The sequence below is a fragment of the Schistocerca serialis genome, chromosome 6 (assembly GCF_023864345.2).
Source record: "Schistocerca serialis cubense isolate TAMUIC-IGC-003099 chromosome 6, iqSchSeri2.2, whole genome shotgun sequence".
NCBI lineage: Eukaryota > Metazoa > Arthropoda > Insecta > Orthoptera > Acrididae > Schistocerca > Schistocerca serialis.
Window position 1 is genome coordinate 359,487,618 of NC_064643.1, and position 13,792 is coordinate 359,501,409.

General features: G+C 38.6%; 1 protein-coding gene across 1 annotated transcript in view; it reads right to left on the reverse strand.

Moving 5' to 3' along the window:
• LOC126484567 (rho guanine nucleotide exchange factor 18) overlaps window positions 1–13,792 on the reverse strand; it is a 637,896-nt gene that overhangs the window by 92,020 nt on the left and 532,084 nt on the right. The window lies entirely within an intron of this gene.

Genomic DNA, 13,792 nt, shown 5'->3' on the forward strand with positions numbered 1-13,792 from the left:
GTTGTTGTTTCTACATTCAGCATATATACCCCTTTTGTATGTACCGAAAAAATACGCAGTGCTTAACAGAAAATTCTGAAAATGAATCAGATAAATTGATAAAAGAGGTAAAACTACCAGTGTGAAGTGGAAAACATGTCACATGTGACCTCTGTTACAATAACTGTATGAGGTATGCGGTTTCCTGAATTAATTTTCCTGAGATATTAAAAGTACATGTCAGATGACAACCTTTTACTTTTGTAGACAACACACTATAATTTTGAGCAATAACATTTTGAGCAATAACATTTTGAAATATGGAATGAAACACTGATGTGTACACTGAAGCATCAAACATTTTATTGAGGGAAGAAGAATGATTGGACTTTGTGGAGGAAGATGAGTTGTTAATACTTTTATGTGAATGGGTTTCTCTGAAATTCAGTGAGCATGTTGAAGTCAGATTTTAACCTACTGATAAGAAGAAACTAGACAACTACAAGAGTACAGACACTCATTTTGATATCACATTTGAAACTATATTTTATTATGGTATATTAAATGTCTAGCTTTTATTGGCTGCGCATCATATGGATAAGGTGATAAGTTTTGATGCCATTTTTATTTAGTCTCTATTTCTAATTGTGTGACAGTGAGGCTTAAATAAAATTCTCTAACCAAATAACTTGCACTCAGTGAATCAAAAAAATTGAGGCTACTGATTGCAACAGACAGTAAAACACCTCTACTCAGACTACACTGCACAGTTGAAAGAATATTTGAACAGTTGATAAATTTCTGTTATCAACATTTGTGTTGTGGATGTCTGTTTCATATGTATATACAGCTTGAGTTCCACATCTCACAAACAGAGCAATGTCCTCCAGACTCTTCGAATATTACCAGCACAAACACTCAAAACTCAGTTCACTTTGCAAATATTACAAGCTCAATGCAATAGTGTCATAAATACTGCAAATCACAAAATACCATTAATTTTTACAAGCATATAATTATTTGGATTTTTAAATATTTATCTTCATGAAACAAAAGCAAAATACTTTCTGTAATTTTGAAATAGATAAAGTATTTGTGGGAGAGCTGTAGCTGGTCAAGAATCACAGATTATGGCAGTACGAACAATGATGAACTTCAAATGTTTTGACACTATCTTTATTAGACTTTTTAAGAAGTAAGAATCATCAACCAGAATGGACCAGTAAGAAACATAGTGCATCACTGATACATTTCTCATGTCACTGTAGAGTCAGTGCATATCTCCTCATCTGCCACATTATGGCAGTATAGTTTGTACCTTTATCCTATTTCACTTACTGCATACAGGACTTTCATATGTAAGGCAATATGCAAAAATCTCAATAGGAGATGCTTTTTGCAGTGTCCCAATGGAGATTGTTCACTATTGCTTCCTTCTATTTGGCTAGAGTAGTACCCTTTCTGGGAACATCATTCAAGCACTTTAAAGGAGGCTAAGTAACTAGCACAATATGTACAGTTATAGGGGGGAGGAAATGGTTCCCCCATGAACCAGGGACCTTACCAAGTTTGGGAGGCCTGTGTTCCTCAATGATAAAGACAAATGTCCCATAGTTACAACCACAATGGAGGGATATCTGTGGAAAGGCCAGACAAACAAGTAATTCCTGAAGAGGGACAGCAGTCTTTTCAGTAGTTGCTGTTGTAAGAGCCTGGATGACTGACTGACCTGGCCTAGTAACGTCTGCTCACACAGTCTGCTTCTGTAAGCTTAGATGATGATGGCATCCTCTTGGGTAAAATATTCTGAAGGTAAAACAGGCCCCCATTTGGAGCTATAGATGGCGACTACAAAAGAAAATGGATAGGTTGGTTATATATAGTGGGAGTTCGTGAAGTTTGGTACCAGAATGAGCAGGACTTCTGGTCAGGTGAGTACAACATTATAAAAACACAGATGATGTGACTTACCGAACGAAAGTGCTGGCAGGTTGATAGACACACAAACATACAAACGAAATTCAAGATTTCGCAACAAACAGTTGCCTCATCAGGAAAGAGGGAAGGAGAGGGAAAGACGAAAGGATGTGGGTTTTAAGGGAGAGGGTAAGGAGTCATTCCCCCGGGAGTGGAAAGACTTACCTTAGGGGGAAAAAAGGACAGGTATACACTCGTACACACACACATATCCATTCGCACGTACACAGACACAAGCAGATTTGAAATATCTGCTTGTGTCTGTGTATGTGCGGATGGATATATGTGTGTGTGTGTGTGTGTGTGTGTGTGTGTGTGTGTGTGTGTGTGTGTGCGCGCGCGCGCGAGTGTATACCTGTCCTTTTTTCCCCCTAAGGTAAGTCTTTCCGCTCCCGGGATTGGAATGACCCCTTACCCTCTCCCTTAAAACCCACATCCTTTCGTCTTTCCCTCTCCTTCCCTCTTTCCTGATGAGGCAACCGTTGGTTGCGAAAGCTAGAATTTTGTGTATATGTTTGTGTGTCTATCGACCTGCCAGCGCTTTCGTTCGGTAAGTCACCTCATCTTTGTTTTTTTTATATATATATATATATATATATATATATATATATATATATATATATATATATATACAGGGTGTTTCAAAAATGACCGGTATATTTGAAACGGCAATAAAACCTAAACGAGCAGCGATAGAAATACACCGTTTGTTGCAATATGCTTGGGACAACAGTACATTTTCAGGCGGACAAACTTTCGAAATTACAGTAGTTACAATTTTCAACAACAGATGGCGCTGCAAGTGATGTGAAAGATATAGAAGACAACGCAGTCTGTGGGTGCGCCATTCTGTACGTCGTCTTTCTGCTGTAAGCGTGTGCTGTTCACAACGTGCAAGTGTGCTGTAGACAACATGGTTTATTCCTTAGAACAGAGGATTTTTCTGGTGTTGGAATTACACCGCCTAGAACACAGTGTTGTTGCAACAAGACGAAGTTTTCAACGGAGGTTTAATGTAACCAAAGGACCGAAAAGCGATACAATAAAGGATCTGTTTGAAAAATTTCAACAGACTGGGAACGTGACGGATGAACGTGCTGGAAAGGTAGGGCGACCGCGTACGGCAACCACAGAGGGCAACGCACAGCTAGTGCAGCAGGTGATCCAACAGCGACCTCGGGTTTCCGTTCGCTGTGTTGCAGCTGCGGTCCAAATGACGCCAACGTCCACGTATCGTCTCATGCGCCAGAGTTTACACCTCTATCCATACAAAATGCAAACGCGGCAACCCCTCAGCGCCGCTACCATTGCTGCACGAGAGACATTCGCCAACGATATAGTGCACAGGATTGATGACGGCGATATGCATGTGGGCAGCATTTGGTTTACTGACGAAGCTTATTTTTACCTGGACGGCTCCGTCAATAAACAGAACTGGTGCATATGGGGAACCGAAAAGCCCCATGTTGCAGTCCCATCGTCCCTGCATCCTCAAAAAGTACTGGTCTGGGCCACCATTTCTTCCAAAGGAATCATTGGCCCATTTTTCAGATCCGTAACGATTACTGCATCACGGTATCTGGACATTATTCGTGAATTTGTGGCGGTACAAACTGCCTTAGACGACACTGCGAACACCTCGTGGTTTATGCAAGATGGTGCCCGGCCACATCGCACGGCCGACGTCTTTAATTTCCTGAATGAATATTTCGATGATCGTGTGATTGCTTTGGGCTATCCGAAACATACAGGAGGCGGCGTGGATTGGCCTCCCTATTCGCCAGACATGAACCCCTGTGACTTCTTTCTGTGGGGACACTTGAAAGACCAGGTGTACCGCCAGAATCCAGAAACAATTGAACAGCTGAAGCAGTACATCTCATCTGCATGTGAAGCCATTCCGCCAGACACGTTGTCAAAGGTTTCGGGTAATTTCATTCAGAGACTACGCCATATTATTGCTACGCATGGTGGATATGTGGAAAATATCGTACTATAGAGTTTCCCAGACCGCAGCGCCATCTGTTGTTGAAAATTGTAACTACTGTAATTTCGAAAGTTTGTCTGCCTGAAAATGTACTGTTGTCCCAAGCATATTGCAACAAACGGTGTATTTCTATCGCTGCTCGTTTAGTTTTTATTGCCGTTTCAAATATACCGGTCATTTTTGAAACACCCTGTGAAAAGTTCTATTAGAATGTGTCCAGGATATGTCACACACACACAAACACACACACACACACACACACACACACACACACACACACACACACACACGGTCCATTAAGAAAATAGAAATTGGTCCATTAAGAAAATAGAAATGCAAATAAACTACTACGAACAGTATGGTGAATGCATTATCAAAGATAGACATGATGCCAATGCCCACCACAGTAGTACAAATTTTTATGCCAACTACCGATAGCTCTGCAGATGAAGAGACTGAAAGAATCTATGATGAGATAAAATAAATTATTCAGGCAACTGAGAGAGAGGGAAATTTAATTGTGATGGAGGACTGGAATTTGATAGTAGGAAAAGAAAGAAAACAAACAATAGTAGGAGAATATAGACTGGGACAAAGGAATGAGAAAAAAAGGAATCTAATAGAATTTTGCACAGGGGATAGTTTAATCATCATTAACACCTGGTTTAAGTATCCAGCAAGAAGGTTGCATCCTTCAAAGAGACCTGGAGACAGAGGAGGGTTTTAAATTGGTTACATAATGGTAAGACACACATTTTGGAATGTGTCCAGGATACAGGATTATAGTCATAATTCACTGGCTATGAACTGTAGAATAAAACTTAAGAAATTGCAAAAATATAGAAAATTAAGTTGATGGGGCCTGGATAAGTTGAAAGAGCCTGAGGTTACTGGGAGCTTCAAAGGGGTTACTATGCAATTAGAAACTGATTGACCAAAAAAGGGGAAAGGAAAGGACCAAATAGGTAAAAAGACAAGGCCTAGTACTAATCCTTGGATATCACAGGAGATTCTGAATTTAAATGATGAAAAGGAGAAAATATAAAAATGTGGCAAATGAAGCAGGCAAAAGGAAATACAAACATATAAAAACTGAGCTTGGCAGAAAGAGTGAAATGGCTGAGGAGGAATGGACAGAGGACAAATGGAAGGCTACAGAAGTATGTATAACTGGAGGAGAGGGAAACATTCCATGTGGGAAAAATATAAGGTAAGTTTTCCCCCCTAAGGTAAGTCTTTCTGCTTCCGGGATTGGAATGACTCCTTACCCTCTCCCTTAAAACCCACATCCTTTCATCTTTCCCTCTCCTTCCTTCTTTCCTGATGAAGCAACCTTGGGTTGCGAAAGCTTGAAATTTGTGTGTGTGTTTGTGTTTTTTATTGTGTCCATCTACCAGCACTTTCTCGTTTGGTATGTTACAGCATCTTCCACAGGAAAACTAAAGAGACCTTTGGAAAAATGAGAAAGAGGTGTATGAAAGTCAAGAGCTCAGATGGACTTCCATAAGACAATAATAACCTTAAATACAAGGACGGCAGATGCCGACAGGTGCGAATATTACTGAACTACCAGTTTAATTCATCATGGCTGCAAATACTGACAAGAATTCATTACAGAAGAATGGCAAAAATGGTAGAAGCTGACGTCAAGGAAGATTGGTTTGATTTCCAGAGAAACATAAGAACACACGAGGCAACACTGGATCTATGACGTTTCTCAAAAGACTGGTTAAAAGAGAGCAAACCTATGTTTATAGCATTTGTAGACAGAGAGAAAGCTTTTGACAATTCTGACACTCTTTGATCTTCTGAAGGTAACAGGGATAAAATACGGGGAGTGAAAGGTTGTATACAGCATGCACAGAAACCAGACTTCAGTTGTACGAGTCTAAGGACATGAAAGAGAACCAGGGTTGAAAATGGTAGAGACTGGAGGTTGTAGCCTATCCCCCATATTATACAATCTGTACATTGTGCAAGCAGTAAAGGAAACCAAAGGAAAACTTGGAGAACGAATTAAAGTTCAGGGATGACACTGTGATTCTGTCAGAGACAGCAAAGGTCTTGGAAGAGAAGCTGAAGGAAATGTAAAGTGTTTTCAGTAGAAATTACAAGATGAACATCAACAAACATAAATCAAGTGTAATGGAACAGTTAAGTTTGGTGGTACTGAGATAATTAGATTACGGAAGTAAATGAGACACTAAAAGTATTAAAATAGATTTGTTATTTGGGCATAAAAACAACTGATGACAGCTGAAGTAGAGAGGATATAAAATTCGGACTGGCAGTGGCAAATAAAATATTTCTGAATAAAAGAAATTTGGTAACATGTAAAGTATATTTAAATAATTTGAAGTCTTTCCTGAAGGCATTTGTCTGGAGTGTAACCTTGTAGGGAAGTGAAATGTGGAAGATAAGCAGTTCAGACAAGAAGAGTGTAACAGTTTGCTTCTGGGTGCTTTGCGAAGTAGTTGTTTCAAACTCAACAGAACATCCAGAACAGTCTAATCCTCAATCATGCTGAGGACACCTGGGAGATCAATGAGAAGAGAATTGGTTTTGAAACTGGTGCTACAGAAGAATGTTGAGGATTAGATAGGTAGCTCATGTAACTAACGAGGAAGCACTGAACAGAATTAGGGAGAAAAGTAATTTGTGGCACAACTTGACAGAAAGAAGGGGTCAGTTGATAGGGCATGTTCCGAGACATTAAGGACTCATCAATTTAATACTGAAGGGATATGTGGGAGCAAAAATTGTAGAGGAAGACCAAGAGATGAATACAGTTCAAATGGATATAAATTACAGCAGTGACGTAGAGATGAAGAGGCTTGCACAGGATAGACTAGTGTGGAGAACTGCATCAAACCAGTTTTTGGATGGAAGACCACATCAAAATGAGAAAAATGGTTTCTAATTAAAAACTGACTAAGGTTTTGGATAACCACTAGTGACAAAATACCATGCTGCATATATGAGCACACTGCTATGACAATACCACTATAGAGACAGACAATACTAGCAACCAGAATTTCCCAAATTTCAGCCACAGAAACTGAAATGACATTACAAGAAGTAGTTGCCAAGCTGATTCAGGAAAAAAGTACTGTTTTATTCGTGATACAAATAGTTGGCGATTTCTTACACTGACGTCATGAAATGGAACAGTAACCAGAAGCTTACTAAATATAACTTTTTATTTTTCATAGCAAATACATTGTGAAATAAATAATTATATTCAAGAAAAGACAACTGGTACACCACTTTTAACTTCATTTCAAAAAGGCTATTCATTATCGAATAAATTATGTTGCATGCATGATGGGTTTCCCTATTCCAATTATACCACCACAAATTCTAAAAACATTTGTGTTGCTCCCAGAAAATCTTTTTGAAGTGGTATTTTGTGTTTGTGAACAGATTTACTTTTTTTTTGTTATATTCATGTACACAATAATGAGAATGAAACTGATAATATTAATTACTGTTCCATGATCAAAAATAGACCTAAATGTTATTTCTGCTGCATGATGTAGCTTCTTATATTGATTATCTCTGAATATTTGTGTGCATTAATATAATGCTTTAGTGCAAAATCAGACAATGGAAAACTTGGGATGGAATAAGAACAATATGAAATTGGAAAAATGCTACACACCAAATAGAGGTGGTGTTGAGTGGAAGATAGGCAAATAGAAAAAAAGACAGCTAGATGCTATTAGCTATCGGACTAAGTCCTTCACCAGATGTGGACAAAACACACCCTCATTCCATGATGCATAGCTCCCAGACAAATTTCACTGTCATCTCCAGGTTCCCAGGAATGACAGCAACCATTTATGGGTGTGAGTTATTCATGTGTGAACGAGTGCATGTTTGGTTTGTCTATGTCAGACAAAGGATTTAGTCCAGCATCCAGCACTTTTTTTATGTGCCTGCTTCCCAATCAGGGCCTCCTCCATGTTGTGCGTAGCAATCTATCCTTCTCACATTGTTGTTAATTCTTTAGTGCATTTGTTGTATCTTTGGCATTCTTGGCTGACACACAGTCTCTTATTCCATTGCACATCTTTTGTCCTGTCACCATTGTTAACTGCAAGTGTTCTGCATCTTGTGTTTAAGTGCCCTTTAATACAAAAAATAAACCTCATGCATCATAAGCTGTTATAATTTGAGCGCAGTCTGTCCAACGGGTTTTGGGCTCCATAAATTTTACACATCTGAACCTCTTTTGCCATAATAGAGCTAAGTCAGACGATGCACGACTTGCTTGTTCAGTGTTTTCCCTACAAAACTGTTTGTAACACTGATTTTCAGCCTTTATGTGAACTGTCACTGGCCTCTCACTAAATAACTAAATCTTATTGTTGTTAAATGTGACTTTTTAATCATTACTGACTGCTTTCCCTCTGAAGAGAAATTATTTTTCAAACTAAGTACATACGAGGTGCATTCAAGTTCTAAGGCCTCTGATTTTTTTTCTCCATAGAAACATGCGCATTGTTTTAAAATGAGGCCGCGTTCATTGTCAATACGTCCCAGAGATGGCAGCACCATATGGCAGATGGAATTTTACCGCCAGCGGCGAGAATGAGAACTGTTTTAAATACTTAAAATGGCGACGTTTTCCTTACTTGAACAGCGTGCAATCATTCGTTTTCTGAATTTGAGTGGTGTGAAACCAATTGAAATTCATCGACAGTTGAAGGAGACATGTGGTGATGGAGTTATGGATGTGTCGAAAGTGCGTTCGTGGGTGCGACAATTTAATGAAGGCAGAACATCGTGTGACAACAAACCGAAACAACCTCGGGCTCGCACAAGCCGGTCTGACGACATGATCGAGAAAGTGGAGAGAATTGTTTCGGGGGATCACCGAATGACTGTTGAACAGATTGTCTCCAGATTTGGCATTTCTGCGAGTTCTGTGCACACAATCCTGCACGACGACCTGAAAATGCGAAAAGTGTCATCCAGGTGGGTGCCACGAATGCTGATGGACGACCACATGGCTGCCCATGTGGCATGTTGCCAAGCAATGTTGACGCGCAATGACAGCATGAATGGGACTTTCTTTTCGTCGGTTGTGACAATGGATGAGACGTGGACGCCATTTTTCAATCCAGAAACAAAGCGCCAGTCAGCTCAATGGAAGCACACAGATTCACCGCCACCAAAAAAATTTCGGGTAACCGCCAGTGCTGAAAAAATGATGGTGTCCATGTTCTGGGACAGCGAGGGCGTATTCGTTAGCCATTGCGTTCCAAAGGGCACTATGGTAACAGGTGCATCCTACAAAATGTTTTGAAGAACAAATTCCTTCCTGCACTGCAACAAAAATGTCCGGGAAGAGCTGCGCGTGTGCTGTTTCACCAAGAAAAAGCACCCCCACATGGAGCTAACGTTACGCAGCAGTTTCTTCGTGATAACAACTTTGAAGTGATTCCTCATGCTCCCTACTCACCTGACCTGGCTCCTAGTGACTTTTGGCTTTTTCCAACAACGAAAGACACTCTTCGTGGCCACACATTCACCAGCCGTGCTGCTATTGCCTCAGCGATTTTCCAGTGGTCAAAACAGACTCCTAAAGAAGCCTTCGGCGCTGCCATGGAATCACGGCGTCAGCGTTGTGAAAAATGTGTACGTCTGCAGGGCGATTACGTCGAGAAGTAACACCAGTTTCATCGATTTCGGGTGAGTAGTTAATTAGAAAAAAAATCGGAGGCCTTAGAACTTGAATGCACCTCGTACAACGTATCTTGAAGTGTATGAGGTTCCCGTGCACTGTTTATCAGTACATTTAACATGACTGATCAATACCTTCACTACAGACAGCAGAAGCACCTTCTATCTAGACAGGAACTTGAAATACCTTATGCAAATTCTTTAGTGGAACACATCAGTTTGGTACACTGCGTAAGAAGGGATTTAGATCAAATCTGCAGACCCATGCCTTTGCTCCAAAAGAATATGTTCATGCCGATGTATGGAAAAAGATACCATGCAAAACATTAAGTGGAGTGGACTTTTTTATTATTTTTAAAGATAGCTTGACTTTATTAAGATTTGTATATTTTGCCAGGAACAAAAGTGATGTTGCTTCTGTGTTCTTAGAGTTTCAACATATACACTAGAGCAGAATGGTAACACTGAATGGTCAGTCAGATCTGTAGTAGAAAGTGTTCACACAATGCATTTCGATTCTGGCCATCCAGAGACACTTCGGGCAGAAGCTGTCAAGATGGCAGTCTATACACTAATTGCTGTACATGTGAGCCTAATTCTGATAAGATGCCTTATGAGAAATGCTTTGGGAAGAAAATGTCATTCATGTATATGAGGAGGTTTGGACCTGAATGCTTCATCATACTTTCAGTTTCGATCCAAATTTCAAACAATATGTAATGATTATATGCTGTATGATCATATTATGAAGAAAAACTGTTTCATGACATGTGGTCTTCACAAAAAATATCACAAGGTATCATATAGAACTCAGGACCAACAACTAGACGAATGAATACAACTTCCCAAAATATGCAAAAGGAGATGAAACTCAATAACCAGTTGAAAATGGAGATAAGGTTGTGCAAGAGTCTTAGAAATTGTGGTGAGCTTCGCCCTCCAGTTTGTTTCCTAAATTATGTGCCTTCTGCAGCAGTTACTGATGAACTACAACTTTCAAGGATGTGATGGCATCTAGAGACTCTGAGAAGTTTTTGACCGGTTTGATGTGGTCCGCCGCAAATTCCTCTGCTGTGCCAACCTTTCCATCTGAGTAGCACTTTCAACCTATGTCCTCAATTATTTGATGGATGTATTCCAATCTCTGTCTTCCTCTACAGCTTCCTCTAGTACCACGGAAGTTAGTCCATGATGTCTTAACAAATGTCCTAACATCTTGTCCTTTCTTCTGGTCAGTGCTTTCCATATATTCTTTTCCTCAACAAATCTACAAAGAACGTCATTATTCATTTACTTTATCAGCCCTAGCCAACTTTCAACACCCTTCTGTAGCACCACATCTCAAAAGTTTCAATTCTCTTCTGTTTCAGTTTTTCCACAGCCTATGTTTCACTATCATGAAATGCTGTGCTCCAAACATAGATTCTCAGGAATTCCTTCATCAAATTAAGGCCTATGTTTGATTACTAGTAGACTTCTCTTGGCCAGGAATGTCCTTTTTGCCAGTGTTAGTCTGCTTTCGATGTCCTCCTCCTTCCATTCATCATGGGTTATTTTGGTTCCTATCGCAATGAAACTGGCTGTATTGAGTCGTGTGGAGTACCTGATACAGCAAGTTCTTAGTATGTGATACACGCTAAAACAGATGTGGTTAGTGTATAAGGGCAATTAGTGAATATGGTTACTCAGTGCATCATTGTGAAATAGTTGTAACGAAATTGTTAAACTGTGTCACAGACCAATTAATGTATGTTCTTAATCAGGTAAAGCAATGTACAGTTAGGATAAGTCATTATCACTTTGATATGAATTTTGGGATGTTTTGAAGAGAAAGAACAAGTTCTTGAATCAGGATTAATAGTGTATAAAAGGTAGTAACCTTTTTCATTCAGTTTTGTAATTATAATTCAATTAGTAAAATTCATTGTTTACCATAATGCAAATTAACTGTGTAAACCATTAATTTTGGAAAAGCTTAACATTTATGTTACTTTGAAAGTCAGGACAGCATATTCTTACAGAAATCACCAACTAAAAATCTGTAATTAAACTTATAATTAATGTTTCTGGAACATTCTATAGAGAAATTCAGTGCAACGTCCACATATTACGAAAACTAGAAAGTATTCGTTTAAATTGGAGACATAATCTGACTCAGAAAGACAATTTGTATCATAAATAATGTTAGAAGAATGAGTCATTAATTTTTGTAACACAATTTAAAGAGTTTGTGATGTATGTATTTATTCCTCATTTTAGTCTTCAAATGTTGTAAATAGTAATTTTAAACATTTGAATTGTAATTTTGATAATATAGAAGTATCACCAGCTCAAAATTGTTTCAAATAATCGTATAATTAATTAAATTATGTAAAGATATTCAAGAATGTTCTGGACTGAATAATAAGAACTTAATTGTTAACTGTATGTATGTTTCAAAATTGCACTTGTAAAAGATCGTTAAGTTCAGAAAATGCATTATCATTGTACTTGTTTTAATTTCTACCAAATCTCTGTAATGACAGTTTCTGCTCAATTAACTTACTGCATCTGTAACATCAAACATGGAATAATATAATAATGTCAAAGAACGTAATTGTTAAAAGATGTATAAATTCACCTTGTCCAAAGCCTTGGACGGCAGAGTGCAGTTGGGGTACTATCTGGTGTGTTCCGGTTTTTGGGAAGTTGTGACAGTCAGCTGTTGTATATATGAGTGTAATAAAGAAGTTTTGTCAATATATTAACTGCTGTACGTCTGGTAGTGACCCAAGACGTTTTGCAGCGAAGTTATCACCTCCGAAAATGTAAAACATGGTACGATCAGCTGTACTATGTTACACCTGATTTGATGGCATTGCTAAGTTAGATTTGGTGAATGGAGCTGGTATGAGAAGTTACGTTAGATTTGATGTTGGAGCTGGGCTTCTGGGCCTGGTTATGTTTTACTAGGTAGCAGAATCCCATAATTTCATCTACTTTGTGGTCACCAGTCCTGGTGTCAAGTTTCTACAGCTCTCATTTCTGCTATTTCTCAGTATTTTTTTTTTTTTTTTTTTTTTTTTTTTTTTTTTTTTTTTTTTTTTTAATTTACTCCCAATTCATATTCTGTACTCATTAGACTGTTCATTCAATTCAGCAGATCCTATAATTCTTCAACATTTTCACTGAGAACAGCAATATCCCACTTCTTCATCACCAAATCCTACTGATATTCTTTAACACTGGATTTTAATTCCACTCTTGAATCTTCCCTTTATTCTGTCCCTGCTCTTTGATGTATAGATTGAAGAGTATGTGTGAGAGGCTACATCCCTGTCGTGCACCCTTTCTAATCCGAGTACTTTGTTCTTGGTCTTCCATTCTTATTGTGTTCTCTTGGCATATTGTATGTTACCTGTTTTACCCTACAGCTTACCTCTATTTTTTTTTCCCCTGACTTTCGCACATCTTACACCATTTCACATTGTCGAATGCTTTTCCTAGGTCAACAAATCCTATCACTGTGTCTTGATTTTTCTTTAGTCTTGCTTCCTTATCAACTGCAATGTCAGATCTGCCTCTCTGGTGCCTTTACCTTCCTAAGCCCAAACTGATCATCATGTAATAGAACCTCAATTTCCTTTTCCATTCTTCTGTATATTATTCTTGCCATCAACTTGCATGCATGAGCTGTTAAGCTGATTGTATGATAATTCTCGCACTTGTCAGCTTTTGCAATTATTGGAATCATGTGAATACTGTTTTTCTGAAAGTCAAATGCTATATCATCAGACTCAGATATTCTACACACCAAAGGGAACAGCTATTTTGTTGCCACTTCCCCTTCTTTTAAATTCTGGATCCATTATCTCTTTTACATCCACTCCTTTCTTTTCTTCTATCACATCATCAGCCAAGTCTTCTCCCTCACAGAGACCTTAAATTTATTCTTCCCACCTAACATCTCTGTCCTCTGCAATTAACAGTAGAATTTTCACTGTGTCCTTGCTTTTAATTTCACTGAAGATTGTTTTGAATTTTCTATATGCTGCATCAGTCCTCCCAATAATCATTTCTTTTTCAGTTTCTTCACATTTTTCATACATCCATTATGCCTCAGCTTCCCTGCACTTCCTGTTTATTTCATTCCTAAGTGACTTGTATTTCTGTAGTCCTGAA